The following is a 16485-nucleotide window of genomic DNA, read 5'->3' as shown; positions in this document are numbered from 1 at the left end:
AATAGAGAATATCTTAAAAGGAAAAAGTGGACTTCCACTTCTAGAAAGATGGAGTAGACACAATTTATTCCTGAGAATTCTGGGCATTATATATAAAACAAAAAGAAAAATACTCTGAAAGGTGGAGAGACAAGACAGACGGTCCATGGACAGAGAAACACACAGGACACCTTGGTGTTTAATCCTCTAGGTTTCCTGTCTGCCTCCTTTATCCCTCCTTGGAAGCCAGCCACCCAGAAAAGCCAGTGGATGCAGACACAACAAGGCCCAACAAACCCGCTCTCTCTAACCAAAGGACCCAGAGAAGGGCCATCTAGTAAGACAGAAAACAGAAAAAAACCACTCTCGTCCAGCTAAACCCCCAGCAAGGCTTAAGTGAGGAGCCTAGACTTCCACCCTCAGCAGGCTGTAGAGAGGTGGTGTCGGAAAAGGCCAGGTTGGAAATAATCCCTGCCAGACAGTAATAGGCCCCTCCCTTCATGGTGTCAGGTGAGAGAGTGGAGGGGGTGCCTGGCATCCCACTCTGCGTGGGCAGTAACAGGCACTCCTCCTCCCTCCCCCTGGGGACGTGTCAGGGAGTCAGGCACCACCACCACCCAGTGGTGATGAGATCCCACCCCCACCCCCAGTGAGGGTCTGCAGAGCACTAACAAGGGACTTCCAGCCTCTCCCAGCCTGGTAGGTGCCCACCGAGGCCTGGTGGGGAGCCAGTGGTCCATTCCCTGCCTAGCAGTAACTTCAGTCATCCAATTGCTTAAAAGCTGTGAGACTCAGAATAAGCACAGTGCGAAACGTGTACTTGACTCTACTCATTAGCAGTTCATTAAATCTAGTGCCTTGAATGTTTGAAATATCTAATTTCTTCTCTGTTCTAAAAATATTAATGTTTAAAAAACTATCATGATACATGAATATATTCTAATTTGTTTGAATATATTCAAAAGTGCAAACTGCGTGGAAGTATATAGAAGAAGACAGTCATGGCTAGCGATTTAATATATATCCTTGCAGACCATTTTATACCCATTTATATAAATACACACATATGTATTTATAGATCGACAGAATAAGAGCCATTGAAAATTTTAAGTGGAATTCAGTTTTAGGGATTGTTTTACTACTTTTAAAAACTTTTTAAAAATTTAATATTATGGAGACCTTTACATGCTAGTATATGATATTTACTTATCAGTACAGTTCTTTTCTCCACGGGTGTGAATATATCGCATGCATGCATCCTAATTCCATCATTATCATAGTGATTATCTGTATTCTTTGGGCGTATATATATATATAAATGTATTTTTCTAAGGAAAATACCTAGAAATTGAATTTCTGGTTTGATAATCGGACATTTCAAATGTTGATCCCACGGAGTTCCTGTCATGGCTCAGTGGTTAACAAACCTGACTAGCATCCATGAGGATGCAGGTTCAATCCCTGGCCTCGCTCAGTGGGTTAAGGATCTGGCATTGATGTGAGCTGTGGTGTAGGTCACAGAAGTGGCTCAGATCCAGCATTGCTGTGGCTGTGGTGTAGGCCAGCAGCTACAGCTCTGATTCGACCCCTAGCCTGGAACCTCCATATGCTGTGGGTGCAGCCCTAAAAAAAAAAGACAAAAACAAAATAAATAAGTAAACAAATAAAATGTTGACCCCAGAGTTCCTGTTGAGGCTCAGTGGGTTAAGAACCCGATTAATATCTGTGAGGACGCAAGTTCAATCCCTGGCCTCATTCAGTGGGTTAAGGATCTAGAATGGCCACGAGCTGCGGTGTAGGTCACAGATGCGCTTCAGATCTGACATTGCTTGTGGCTGTGGCACAGGCTGCCAGCTGCAGCTCTGCTTCAACCCCTAGCCTGAGAACTTCCATATGCTGCAGGTACGGCCCTAAAAAGTAAAAATAAATAAATAAATGGATAAATAAATAGAAATAAAATGTTGACCTCTTCCATCACATTGTCATCAGTAGAGTGGGTATCAATACATACTCCCAACAGTCGGGGAGCCTCCGCGGCCACATCTGGAACCCAGGATCTCTGGTCTGGGAGCACTGGCCAGAACATCTCCCAGCCTTGCAGTAGCCCTCTCCACAGTGTCCCCTGTCCACCCAGTCCTGCCTTCTTGCAGTCTTTCAAGGACTTTTCAAAAGGCTTAGTCCATTAGTGGCAGTTGTCCTTGTATTCTAGCATTCCTTTTATTATTTAGTTTTTAAAATGTCTCCTGTTCCTTGAAAGGGTTTGGAGAGGAAGACATCTGTGCTCAGTCTGACATCTTGTTCTGATCTTCCAGCTCTGCACAAAGGGAAGATGAGTGGTTCAGAATTGTCACAAAACAAAGGCTTGCTCAGAATCTTTACATAGAAACTCTCTAGGAAATGTTCCTCTTTCGGAAATCTCTGACCCTGAAATCTGCCAGTGGGCTCTGTGAAACATCATCTGTCATGGTAGTTTTTTTTTTTTTTTTTGATTGAATGCCTCTAGCTGTGGGTCGTGGGGGCAGAGGACAGAGATTTTTATATCATCCTAATGGATTAATGGCTCGAAATCAAATCCTGGCAGAGTATCAAAGGCTCACATGAGAAATGTAAGGGTGAAAGGTTCTTCTCTTGAAAATGTAGAATTTGAGACTTGTTTTTAAAATGTTGAATATGTTTATCACGTTGTTTTAATCTAAGAAATCAAAAGAAAACCACATGGTATTAAAGTACAGAAGAGTGCCTCCAAAGAATACAGAATAATTTTTGGAAGCAATAAAATCTACTTTAAAAGATTTGCTTGTTTTGAAGAGCAGCAAAATGATCTCATGTTTCATATCACATTCTCAAATATGGACATATGCATTCTGTTACCTATTTAAAGTCCTTTGCAGGAGTCCGGGCAAATGCTTTGTCCAGCTGGTTTGTGCTTTAAGCTGCCTCTGCTCTGACTGGATTTCACCTGCTTGACTCGGCAGGAAAATTTCTGGCCACAGACTACCCGGCTCTGAGCAACACTGTGAAATGAAGAGACTTTTTTAGCCCCTGGCTTCCCAATTTGAGCAATCTTTTTTTTTTTTTTTTTTCTTCTGCATTTTCTTCTACCTCCTAGCTGTTAAAAAAACGGTTGTTTATTAGATTTAGGTGCAAATAAATGATGATAGCTTAAACTTTGACCCCTTTAAAAGTACCTACATTTGATCCTTGATGCTGTAACTGTGGAATCCTGGTGTCAGCCGGGAAGTGAGGGTCAGGGGAGGCGAGACTCTGTGGGCACCAGGGCCTTCCAAGTCCCACCTAGGTGAAGGGTACCCTCTCATCTGCTCACCTGGCCACCATTTCTCTTCTCCCCAGGACACTCATCTCACTATGGCCAACAGCATAATATTTTTGTGCCTCTTCTGTTCAAAGAGCTTCAGGTAGTAACTGCTTCGGTAGGAGCCCCCCAGGAGCCGCCACGAGAGGGGAAGGTCGTGAGAGCAGGTGGGATTCAGGCCCCTCTCCCAACATGTTCTGCAACCAAAGTAATTCTTGTTTTTTTCCTCTTTTTTTTTTTTCCAATGTAAAATATTTGAAAAAAGGAGTTCTGTGCCTTAAAAACATATAAAACAATGTGAAGAAGACACTCTCTAGAACAGAAATGATCTGGGCTCTTTCTCCTGCTTTCTGTTGCTCAGGTGAGTTCCATCTGGGGTGGCCCGATGTCAGCGACTCCCAGTGCCGCATGGAGCCAGAGGAGCTTGTGCCTTGCAACTGCCTCCCGGCTCAGGCCACACGTTGTACAGATTAGACTGCTTATTCCATCCTTTGGAGTAGGAAAGATGATGTACATGAGAGAGAGATTTTCAGTGAATGTGGGAAACCATACTGTTACAAATGACATGCGATATTTTTTTTTTTTTTGTCTTTTTTTTTTTGGCATTTCTTGGGCCACTCCTGCGGCATATGGAGGTTCTCAGGCTAGGGGTCTAATCGGAGCTGTAGCTACCAGCCTATGCCAGAGGCACAGCAACGCAGGATCCAAGCCATGTCTGCAACCTACATCACAGCTCACAGCAATGCCGGATCTTTAACCCACTGAGCAAGGCCAGGGATCGAATCCACAACCTCATGGTTCCTAGTCAGATTCGTTAACCACTGCGCCACGACAGGAACTCCACAAATGACATGCGATATTTTAACTAACTCCCCAAGCCTCAGTGTCCTCATCTATAAAGTGGGAACAATGGCCAGTGACCTCTTAGGGTTGTGGTGAGGATTGAGTACCAGGTAACTCATGCAAAGCTCTCTGCCCAGTACTTGGCCCACAATCAATGTAAGTGCCAGAGCTGCTTAGATGGCATTATACTTCTTATATTTTTCAACTCCCATGTCTCCACAATACCTAGTGCAATGTCTGGCGTATTGTGGGTTCTCACCAAAAACTTGTTGGTTGAGTCATAAATATTACAGCTGAGACCATGGGCTCTTTTTTGCTTCTTTAGTCCCTAAAATTGTGTCGCCTCCACTGCCCTCCTTTCTTTTTACTCTTTATATATAGAATGCAAGCACTTACTTCCAAGCACTTTTTGATTTTTTTTTTTTTTTTTTTTTTTTTAGAAAATGAAGTTTCTCCTATTTGATTTTTTGTTTCTTTTGTTTTTTAGGGCTGGACCCATGGCATACGAAAGTTCCCAGGCTAGGGGTCACATCAGAGCTGCAGCTGCCAGCCGACATCACAGCCTCAGCAACATGGGATTCATGGCAGTGCCGGATTCTTAACCCACTGAGCAAGACCAGGGATCAAACCCAAGTCTTTGTGGATACTAGTCAGATTTGTTTCCGCTGTGCTACAACGGGAACTCTCTCCTATTTGATATTTTAGTCTACCCATGAAAATGTAAAGGGAAAAAAGGGATAAAAAATCAAGTTTTTCTGTTTTTTTTTAAATTTACTTTTGAGTCAATTCAATGAGAGCAAATATTTTCTGCTCTTAAACTATTGAATCTTGGAAGCATTTCTTGTTTCACTTTGCTTTATACATTCCTCTTACAAAAAGAGGATAAAAACATGCTTTTGAGGGCGGTGGAGACTGTCCTGTTTTTATAAGATTAGAAAGGAAAGCATCAATAAAGATTAACTGCATAAAGTGTAGGTAGTAGTAGGGGCATGAAGAGGATTATATTCTCTTCCACTGTTGGGTGGATTTTAAGTTAAAAATAAATTTAATATAAGATTAAGTCTGTAATTTATGAGGTGGCAAAATAAATGACTTGATTAAGTTGTTAAACTATACATAATAAATAGTGCAGTTAATACTGAATAGCAAAGGAGTTTCCTTACTTAACTTTAAAACTTTAAAAAGTAATAGGAATGGAGCTCCCATTGTGGAGACGTGGAAACAAATCTGACTAGGAACCATGAGGTTGCAGATTTGATCGCTGGCCTTGCTCAGTGGGTTAAGGATCCCACATTGCCGTGAGCTGTGGTGTAGGTTGCAGACGCGGCTCGGATCCCGCATTGCTGTGGCTCTGGCATAGGCCGGTGGCTACAGCTCCGATTCAACCCCTAGCCTGGGAACCTCCATATGCCGCGGGAGCGGCCCAAGAGATAGCAACAACAACAACAAAAGACAAAAAAAAAAAAAAAAAAAAAAAAAAAAGGTAATAGGAATAAAATGGTATGGTTACTCCAGAATACAGTTTGGTAGTTTCTTTAAACATGCCTTTACCACACGACCCAGCAATTGCACTTTGGGACATTTATCCCAGAAAAATGAAAACTTAAGTTTACACAAAACTTGTGCATGAATATTCACTGCAGCTTTATTCATAATAACCCAAAGCTGTAAACAACTCAAATGTCCATTCAGTGGCTACATGGATAAACAAACTGTGGTCCATCCATATGCAGCAGTAGAAAGACAAACAGTTGATATGCACAATAGGAACTCTGCTGTGTAAAAAAGCTAGTCTCAAAATATACGATAATTGCATATCATATGATGCAATTTGTGTAACATTCTTGATTCAACAAATTAAGTGATGGAGGACTGATTAGTGGTGGCCAGGGGTAAAGGAGGGAGGACACAGCCAAAAGATGGTAGCCCAAGGCAGCTGTTGTGTTGATGAAACAGTTCTATGTCTTGGTTGTGGTGGTGGTTACATTCATCTGCTCTTGTGATAAAATTGCATAGATCTGTGAACACATGCATGCATGCGCTTGCACACACCGGCACACAAATGAAGGCATGTGAAGCTGGCGAAACTGTGAATAAGCTCTGTATATTTTACCGGTGTCAGTCTCCTGGTTTTGGTATTGAGCTATAGCTATGCAGATGATGCAGTCAGAGTACATTGAGTAAAGTATATTTGAGACCTCCGTCTGTCTCTCTTGCAACTTCTTGTGAATATATAATTATTTCAAAATAAAAATTTAAAAAAAATCCAATAAAGTTCTACACAAAATAAATTTCCACTGCACACATTAGTTTACTTTATATATTAAGTAAACTTATATATAAGTTTATATATTACATATATAAGTAATAATAGTTTATATATATAAAGAAGGAGCCCTGTAGCACTGCAAATGATATACAGAGATTGAGCTTTGGGGTTTGGAGAAGCATGCAACAGATTTTCTCTTTGACTTGGCTTGTTAACACAGATGGAGTAGATTTTACCATAAAATTTTTTCTTCCCAATTAATAAACTAACTCCTAGTATGTTTATTAGTCTCTTAAAAATCCAGGAGAGTTCTCTAGTATCGCCGTGTAAGAGCATACATACCTAGCCATATTTTTAGAGAAATAAAATGAAGTATAAAATGTTTTACTGTATGTTTAGTATATACTACTGAATTTCTCTTATTCCAGAAATTCTTTATTCTCCACTGTTCTCTGTACTTCTTTCCCTTTCTTTTGATCTTCATAATAATCACATGGAATACGTAGGGGAAAGAAGACAAACAGAAATAGAAAAATCTTTGGCTGCTAATATTACGGTTCTTCTGTGAACTGCCAAGATGATCACACCTACCCAGGCACAGGGGTCCTCAGTAACCGAGATACCCCACCTATCCCTCACATTTTATATCAGAAGAACATAAGAATGCAGAGTGATCTGACCGTTCCTCCAGAGCATTGTGCTGATTCAGGCGTTGTACTGTTTGGTTCATTCCATTCCCTAGTCCTCAATCCTATTACACAGGCATCTTATAAAGAACCTAGGTAACTCATAAACTGGTCAGTGAAGTCCATAGATGACTAAGCATCTATACAGGGCTAGTCCTGGCCATATCACACTCACGGTGACTCTATGCTTGGCACTGAGAGCCACGCTGTGTGGCTGTGAACTTCAGCTCTACAAGTATGAGCTATGCCGGCCAGGCCAGGTATACATGACCTCTCTGTGCCACAGTTCCTCATCTATAAATTAAAGGGTATAATCAGAGTGTTTTGAAAATCAAGTAAGTTAATACATGTAAGTATTTTAAACCAGGGGTCCTCAGTAAGTCATTTAGCCCAGGAGTCATCAAGCTGTGTCCAGCCCCACAACCTTTTAGGGAAAATGAAATTTTGCTGGAGCAAAGCCACACTCTTTCCTTACCTGTGGCTGCTTTCTCACTACAGCTGCACAGTTGAGCACCACTTGCAGTAAGACCAGATGGCCCACAAACTGAAAACATTCACTGTCTGGTCTTTTGCAGATGAAGTTTGCCAACACCAGCGTTGGATGAATTCTTGGTGAAAACTGAGTGCTCAGAAAGTGGTGCCTATTGTTGTCACTGTAATTGTCAAAGCTCACACTGAAGTCGTGGAGAACAGCCTTGCCCCGTCCATTGAGGGCTCAGTACACTTCGTACTTCAAGCAGTTTACTCTTCCGTTGTAATGCTGAAGTGTCTAATTAAGACATCCTTTACAATCAGCCATATTTTAGGCCTGTGTCAGGAGGGCAGTAACCTGATAGAACTGGTTTCTACTCTCGGAGAAAACTAGAGAGTCACTCCAATTAATCAAGTATAGCTGACCTGTCAGAAATCCTTGGTGGCTGGCAGAGTTGCAGCCCGGCTTTTCCAGGTCAGACCAACAAATGTGTTTGCTAGGAAAGCAGAAGGCAATGGACTGATTTTCTCTCCATATTAGGTCATGATGGACTTGTGCTGTGGGGATAGGAAAGGTCATCATCAGAAGCCCTGCTGTTTTTAGAGATCAAGTCTAAAGATAAGAAAGAATAAGGAGAAAGATCAGACACTAATCTGGATTTGCAAAAAAAAAGAAAGAAAGAAAAGGAAAAACAACAACAGCAACAACCAAAACCGAAGAAACAGAAAATAAAATAAAAAGAGCAATCTTTTCCCTGACCCTAATAGAATGCCTGGTTTAATTGGTATCAGCCTAAATTACAAAGCTGAACTAGATCTATTTGTCACACAGTGTGCAGCTCAATCTTTGAAAACACAGATCAGATCAGGTCCCTCCCTGATGAAAGTCTTCCACCAACTTCTCATTTTAGCAGAAAATCCGAACTCTGCTATCCTGTGCTGTCTACTCCGTCTGGCACCATCGTCCCCTTGCTCACTTGGACCCATCACGTAAGCCTTCTTTTCTTCCCAGCACATGTCAGGATGCTCCTGCCTGAGCTGATTGCACCTGCCTGCCTCTCCCTTCTTTCTGCCTAGAATACTACGTCCCAGCACCTCCACCAGGCTGATGCCTTCTCATGTGTAGGATCTCAGTTCAAACGGCACTTCCGCAACCAGTTTCTCTTAGGTTCACCCGCTTGCATTCTCCATTACATCTTTCTGTTCTGTTCACGGCCCTCATCCCGAATCGAAATTATGTTTTTGCTTCCTTGATAACCATCTGTCTTCAGTCATTAGTACATAAGCTCTGTGACCAGCTGGAATTTCACTTGTACATCATCGGTATTTAATAAATAGTTTTTCATTGAATGAATGAATGGGCCAGCAAGGTTTTTACCTCACAACTTCAAAAGACTGAAGTAAAAAATAAGAACTCTTGAGGAAAAATTAATTTAGGTCGCGAAGCAGGGTGCAGTTGCAGTGCTGTAAAGAGGCAGAGACTGTCAAACAGAGCTCTTTGGAATGTGCTTTTGAAATGCGTTCCTCTGATACATGTGTCCTGTCGCCTATGTAGGCAGGACTTTCCTGCTTCTATGGAAGTGTGTTCTAAGTAGCAGCTACATTCCTCCTTGTTAATCTTCTTCAGACTGCCTTTAAGGCCAGCAGACAAATGGAATTTCCCTGAGTGCTGAGTTCACATAAATGCCTGAAGGTAATTTTTCCTTTCATTGTCTCTGGCATGGTAGTCACAAAGGTCAAGGCCGCCTTCTAGAAGAGAACGAAAATCATTTATAAACACTCTTTGAACTTTTTGTTTCCACTTACAGTTTTTTTTTTTAAAAATATGAGAAATTATTAACATATGAAAGCCTATTAAGGAAAATAACTTTGAGAGTAGTTCTCCAGTGTTTTCACGAAAGCTAAAAACAAACTTGTCTTATGGAAGAAATGATGTCATTAACCCTTGGAAAGACCTCTAACCGCAGTTCTTTTGTACTGGCATTAAATTAGACAAACATCCCACACAGAATGAGAGATCTAAATGGCCCTTTACAGTATCTATTCTGACAAACTAAGGCTGCCAGGAAAGCCAGCAACCATACTTCAGGAATCTCCCCAGGACCAAGCATGTCTCGTTCATTTGTCAATAGCACATGCATATTACCACCGAAAATGTATTTAAATCTGCGTACAAGGTAAAAGGTACACCGTTCATTCATGTGAAAGGTTGTAGATTAACTTTAGCAGTGAGAAAAAGGGAGAGTTAAAAATAATTGAATTGGAATTCCCATTGTGGTAATAATTGAATTGGAGTTCTCGCAGTGGAAACGAACCTGACTAGTAACCACAAGGATGCAGGCTTGATCCCTGGCCTCACTCAGTGGGTTAAGGATCCAGTGTTGCCGTGAGCTGTGGTCTAGGTTGCAGACACGGCTTGGATGCCACGTGGCTGTGGCTGTGGTGTAGGCTGGCAACTGTAGCTCCAATTTGACCACTAGCCTGGGAACTTCCACGCTTTTTAGGTGTGCCCCTAAAAAGCAACAACAACAACAAAAAAAAAAAAATTAAGAGAAAAACTGCCTGTAATACTCAGTGCCTTCATGTGATGGGAAGCTTAGCCTAGTACAAATCTTATTTTCTAGCCTAGGCAGTATTTTTTCAGTTGTATCGTGAAAAGCTTGCTGGTTCATTCACCTTTCATTCATTTATTCAACAGTAGACTTGTTAAGTTCCTGTTATATACCAAGGAAATTCTAGGGTCTCACAGGATTTATATACTGGTGCAGGGAGACAGACAGCAAAGAAGCAAGTGAATTTAATTCCAGTTTTAAATCTGGAAATTTTAAATATCAAACAAACGATCTGAAAGAGTTATAGCCTCGACCAAGCCTTAATATTCTTCACGTGAGTGATTGAACATCGATCTGGGCAGACCTAGGAAATATTAACTCTAACAAGAGTTCAGAATTTCACATAGACACAGATTTGAGTGAGAATTTCAAAATGGGACAGAGGAGAAGTGTGTCTTCCAGTAGGATTTTATTTTTATTATTGAACTGAAGGAGGATTGGGCCCAGATTTTACTGAAGCAAATTAAATATTGGACATTTTGCTTTGTTTAATGTAACAAAATGCATTCTCTAAATGGAGTGTGTAAAACAGAAAAGCTTTTCATCTCTTCAGGGGACCAGAAAGATGAGTCTTTCAGGGAGGGATGCATTTTGTTGTTCCCCATGGCATGCTCCTCTGAGATGGGTCTCTGAGGGGTGCACATGTGTGCAGGAAAACTTGGGCCCTTACTTGATTCTGGGCTCTCTGGCCATGCAGAGGGATCCACAGCCTTCATCTCATTTAAACCTCCCAAACAACCTGGCAGGACAGGTAAGGAGATGGACAGAAACAGAGAGTTAAGTGATTTTTGTGCAAGGTTTGCACAGACAGTATGTCATGAGAGACTCTAGATTAAGTTTAGGTCTGACTCAAGAGTCCATAAGCCCTCAGCCATTCCTCTGAGTGGAGGAATATCTGGTGAGCTTGAATCTGAATCAAGGAAGTATTGTGGGCCATCTCACTGTTTCCCTCAAGTGAAGTGTTCAGATCCACGGACAAATGGCAGGCATGTGACAAGCTCATTTTTTTGTTTTGTCTTTTTGTCTTTTTTATTTTAGGGCCACACCTGTAGCATATGGAGGTTCTCAGACTAGGGGTCAAATCAGAGATGCAGCCACGGCCTACACCACAGCCACAGCAATGCCAGATCCAAGCCTACACCACAGCTCACGGCAATGACAGATCCTTAACCCACTGAGCAAGGCCAGAGATGGAATCTGCATCCTCATGGATCCTAGGCAGATTCGTTTCCACTGAGCCACAATGGGAACTCCTTGACAGGCTCATTTTGATCTACCTGACAAAGCTATTTGGTCCCAGTGCTTTTGTTTTTTACTATGAATTTTAATTTGATCCAAGTACCACCTTTAAAGATTGCTTTCTGTATCACAGGAGAACATTTGAGCAGAGCTGTGAGGCATTTATACTAAGGATTCTTCTAAGTTAAAGTTTTAATTATGAACTATTTCAAATACACAAATAATACAGCATTTAATACTACAGACACCTGTGTAACTGTCTCCAGAATTTAGGACACACCAACTGTGGGGGAGGGGGAGGGGTACATTTTTATCCTCTCCTGAGATGTCCTTCTCCATGAAGGGAGCTGGGCTGGTGAGACACCCTGGTGTCTTGCTAATGTCTCACTCCTGCTCCTGGATGGTGGAGTCTGCCCTCACTGGCAGGTTTGGAAATGGAAACTACTCATGCTTAGGGCTGTCCTCTGCTATCCTCTTCCTCTTGAGCGCATGCTTGCCCACCCAGAACCTAAGGTTTGACCGCCTTCTGCCATGTAAGGAGCTAAGATTTAAAGGCACCTGTAGGGTCATTGATGGTAGGTCCAGCCCTGTGGGTAAATGAATCATTACTCTTGTCTATTCCTGGGGTCCATCATTTAGAATTTCATATCTGAGCCACATTTTCATCATCTAATAAATGTGAACTTTTGTTGTCAGGCTGTCTGAATCGTTGATTTTCTTTTATTTGGTTTAGCACTTAGGTGGGAAAGGGGGTGCTATTTTGAGGGAGCCCTCAGATCCCAACTTTAAAATGGAACCAAGGTAGGAGACCGCCTCATAATGAATAAAGCTACAATTATAGTTAAAGCATCCTCTCCCCTCCCCCCACCATATTTTCTTCTCCTTCCTTTCCTAGTGCTGATCACTAACCTGAAGGTATCTTCTCCATACACATTTTGGCACTTTTACTGTATAGGTATATGACTATCAACAGTATTATATCATTTTATGTGTTTTTAAATTGTATGGAAGATTATCCTGTGCACATCTCTTAGTAACTGGCCTTTTCCATTCAAGACTGTTTTTGAGATTTTTTTTCTCCATATTGATATATGTAGACCTACTCACTTTTAACTACTGTGTAGTAGTTCACAGATGAATAAGCTAAGTTGTTCTTTCCATTTTTTTGCTCAGAGTGAACAGTGCTACAATTGATGTTCATGTATACGTTTTCTTGCAAAGACATTTCCTATGGTAAATATCTATATATGTTAACAAGTGCTAGCTGTTGAAGCCCTGGGTTCGGATAAACATGGAAACCTCAGTGGCTTAACATAATGACAGTTTATTTCTTGCTTATGTAAAACCAAGTAGATGTGTAAAGTGGGGGGTAAGGAAGGGGGGAGACAGCCCTGTTCCAGGTAACCATTTAGATACCCAGGCTGGAGGAGATTCTGCCTCCTGTGAAGATCCGCCTCTGTGTCAACATCCAGCCAGAAGATGGAGAAAGAGGAAGAGTAGAGAAGCTATGCCAGTTTTTTAACCTCTTGAGTCCAGAAATCACACAGGTTACTTCCACTCACTTTCCCCTAGTGAGAACCAGTGCACCTAAATAAATGCAAGCTGGCTAGGAAAAATTAACCCTGGTTGGGCAATTACTCCCCCAACTGCTCTCCCTTCAGAAGGAAGGGAACATAAATTTTTGGAGGACAGCTGACCACCTGTGGCCATAACACCAGAAAGTGATGTTGCTACTTCTTTCAAAGAAAGGTTGTTCACCCTAAGGTGTTTGTCCTCTGGACTTTTCTTTACACTAAGGATGATGTTACAGGCTTGTGAGTCTTGGTAGCAGCGGAAATATGTGGAATTACTAGGAGCTTCTTTCTCTTGCCATTGTATTTGGTGGGATGATGAAAGAGAACCATTGTTGGTTGTAAATTGTTAATGGTGGTGAGGGGAGGGCAACACAGTGGGTTTTTTTTTTTTTTCCTTCACTGTCACTTTCCTGGGCTTTGAGACTTTGGTAGAGCCCTTGGTTATGGTGATGTCCAGTGACCCCATCAGGAGAAAGTTCAGAGTTCCTTAGCAACTCTAAAGGAATGGACCAGAAGATCAGATTGGTTGCATCCAAATATATGCCAGCAGAAATTCCAAGGGCAGGTTTTCTGAGGTCAAGACAGCTAGAGAACTCCTTGGGGCAGGACAGAGATGCCTATCCATCCCTATCCTTCAGAATTTCTGGGCTACTCTCAGTGTCCTCTGGTCACCTCACCCTAACTGAAAATAGGAAATGAATTTTATCATTACCACGTGGGAATAATAAAATCAATCCTATGCATATTTAGTATCAGTACGTAAGGGACTAGTGCCGAGATAAACTATTTGAGAGAAATAAGATTTAAAGTTTTTCTGTTAAAAACAGGCTTTAAAAACAGGAAAAAAGGAGTTCCCATCATGGTGCAGCAGAAACGAATCCAACTAGGAACCATGAGGTTGTCAGTTCGATCCCTGGCCTTACTCAGTGGATTAAGGATCTGGTTTTGCTGTGAGCTGTGATGTAGGTCACAGACTCAGCTCAGATCCTGCATTGCTGTGGCTGTGGTGTAGGCCAGCAGCTCTAGCTCTAATTTACCCCTAGCCTGGGAACCTCCATATGCCTGGGGTGTGGCCCTAAAAAGAAAAACAAAACAAAACAAAAACAAAAACAAAATGTTTATGGCAAAATACCCTCCAATCCATTTAGTACCTAAATGGAAATGCCATTTAGGTGATTGGAGGGTAAAACTCTGTGGCTAATATCAAATGCTGCTGTGTTCTTTCTTTAATTTAGAGTTGACAGGATAGGAGATGAGGGGAAAAGAGAGTAATTAGAGTTTACTAGAGAAATTATCATGTTCTCTGTTACAGTTAAATGTTCTGCAGCCATCAAAAAGAATAGGGCTGTGTGCTAATACAGAATTATCTCTATTTGTTAATAAAAAAATGTGTGTATAAACAATGTATGAGCATATGTTTGTGTGTAACAGGAGAATATATATATACATGCATACCCCACATACTTACTCATGTAGGAAAGAATATCTCTGAGATTATAAACAAGAAACAGGTTAATGATAGTTGCTTCCTCAGAGGGGAATGAGGGATCAGGGAAATGGGCATCAGGGGTGGGAGATAGTGGACTAAGTGGTCACCATATGCTCTTTCGTGGGTTTTGTTCTTGTTTTTCTCTTGCTTTTAGGGACACACCTGCCTCATATGGAAATACCCAGGCTAGGGGTCACATTGGAGCTGCAGCTGCCAGCCTACACCACAGCCACAGCAACACCAAATCCCCAACCCTCTGAACAAGGCCAGGGATCAAACCTGCATCCTCATAGCTACTAGTCGGATTCATTTCTGCTGCACCACAAGGGGAACTCCCTGCTCGTTGTGTCTGAATTTGCTATAGGTTTGTGTGTATGTTTGTGTTCAAGTGTGAGAAAGAGAAAGGTACAGTGGTCTGTCCGGCTGCCTGCTGAGCATGGTGTTTCAAGTTAAAGTGAAAGGAGGCAGTAGTTGTCACTTGAAATTAAGGGAAAAAAGAAACCAGCTTTGACAAGATCTATCCTTGGGGGAGGCGGGGCGTGGTTCATTTTTTAGGAGAGGGGTTGTTTGTTTGTTTTTAATGGCTGCACCCACAGCATAAAGGCCAGGAGTTGGATTCAAGCCGCAGCTGCCACTTCCACCACATGTACTACAACGCTGGATCCTTTAACTCACTGCATTAGGCCGAGAATCAAACCTGCTGCCTCACAACAACCTGAGCCCCTTCGGTCAGGTTCTTAACCCACTGTGCCACAGCAGGAACTCCTGTCCTCTGTTTTTTCCCTAAGGTAATGGTTCTCCATCTGGTTTTGGCTCAGCACACTGAGGATGTGATGCACCCCACTAAAGAACCCCAACTCCTCCTGGAGGTGAATCTCAGTTGGGGCCACATACCATGGGGAACCAGGACAAGTGGCCTTGAATATGTTCAAGGGACTATAGGCAGAGAGGAATGGAGAAACAACAGGAGGCTAATGGTCTCAGAAATATAGTCACAAAATGGTTTACTTTAGAGAAATATCTCTTTGTAAAACTATAAGATATGTTTTTACAACTGTGATTGGCTTTTATCCCCTTTTGTGACCAGGGTAGATTTTTTTTTTAACTTTGGGGCAGAGTTCTCTGGACTGGATAAGGTGAAATTGCCAGCTAATGCATTTTGCATTAAAGTGTTTCTGATCAGCCAGCCCAGAGCTCTGTTTCTTTGCCATCCTAACCAAAGGAGGCCTGTGACAACCGAGAGGAGGAGAGTGGCCATAGCACCCTTCAGTAATTCTGATACCCACCCCAGCCTAACAGCCACCCTCACTCACTCAGCCGTCCTTGGGGGATAAATAGTTCTAGGTTGGAGGTCATTCTTGTGGTCCTTTGGTGATTATAACCTTGCACTGAAGAGGGAAGTCAAATCAAAAGAAAGTTTTACCATATTCTTTTTTAATGTACTAAGGAAGAAAATTATCATAACTGTTCTAACAATTTGTGATCCTAGCGTAATTCAGCTACAACATACCTGGGGTATAGGTGGATCCTTTAAGGGGAGACACCTTCCAAAAATTCCTGTGGGTTTTGCCATATACTTTTGTTTCTCCTATACATGTATTAATAAACCTTATCAAAAGGAAATTCGTAACTAACTAAATGCCAAGAGATCAGGTGAACAAAGTTAGGGCTGGAGTAAGTGACCTGGTTTCACTAGATATTACAGAAAAATGACTGATTTATAGGTCACTGGCTTTTTTTTTCCCTACCACAAGTGTCTGACTAAATTAGGTTACAGCCTGCAGGCCCTTCACCTGTTTCCCACATTTAAAAAAAACTTCCTGAGAGTGCCCTCCCAGCCCTACTCATAGGATGGCTGGCACAAAGACATTTCAGCTCATATAAATTATCTTTTGTTGCTGTTTATTTCAGGAGAAGCTTGGTTCCCTCACATGGGTGTGGTGTGAAGATTTGCTCAAAGCCAAAAGTAAGTGATAAAATAGTCTCTAAAAGGATCCTTTTATGTCTAAG

The 16485-nt window shown here is 41.8% G+C and overlaps 1 protein-coding gene across 3 annotated transcripts in view; it reads left to right on the top strand.

Annotated features, from left to right (window-relative positions):
• Nucleotides 1-8326, top strand: part of LOC110259445 (uncharacterized) — a 153946-nt gene extending 145620 nt beyond the window's left edge. For 2 of the 3 annotated variants that reach the window (XR_014838588.1, XR_014838593.1), the window contains one exon: nucleotides 7666-8326. The gene's annotated coding sequence lies outside the window, so the exon portion shown is untranslated. Of the gene's footprint in view, nucleotides 1-3557; nucleotides 3654-7665 lie in introns of all 3 variants that reach the window. The other variant, XR_014838594.1, reaches the window with a different exon arrangement.
• Nucleotides 8327-16485: the final 8159 nt, after the last annotated feature.

The sequence above is a fragment of the Sus scrofa genome, chromosome 2 (assembly GCF_054392235.1).
Source record: "Sus scrofa isolate SSC_HxYL_T2T_F1_AM1 chromosome 2, Sscrofa_HxYL_maternal_Yorkshire_Landrace_v2.0, whole genome shotgun sequence".
Taxonomy (NCBI): Eukaryota; Metazoa; Chordata; class Mammalia; order Artiodactyla; family Suidae; genus Sus; species Sus scrofa.
This window is presented reverse-complemented; position numbering and strand designations above follow the sequence as displayed.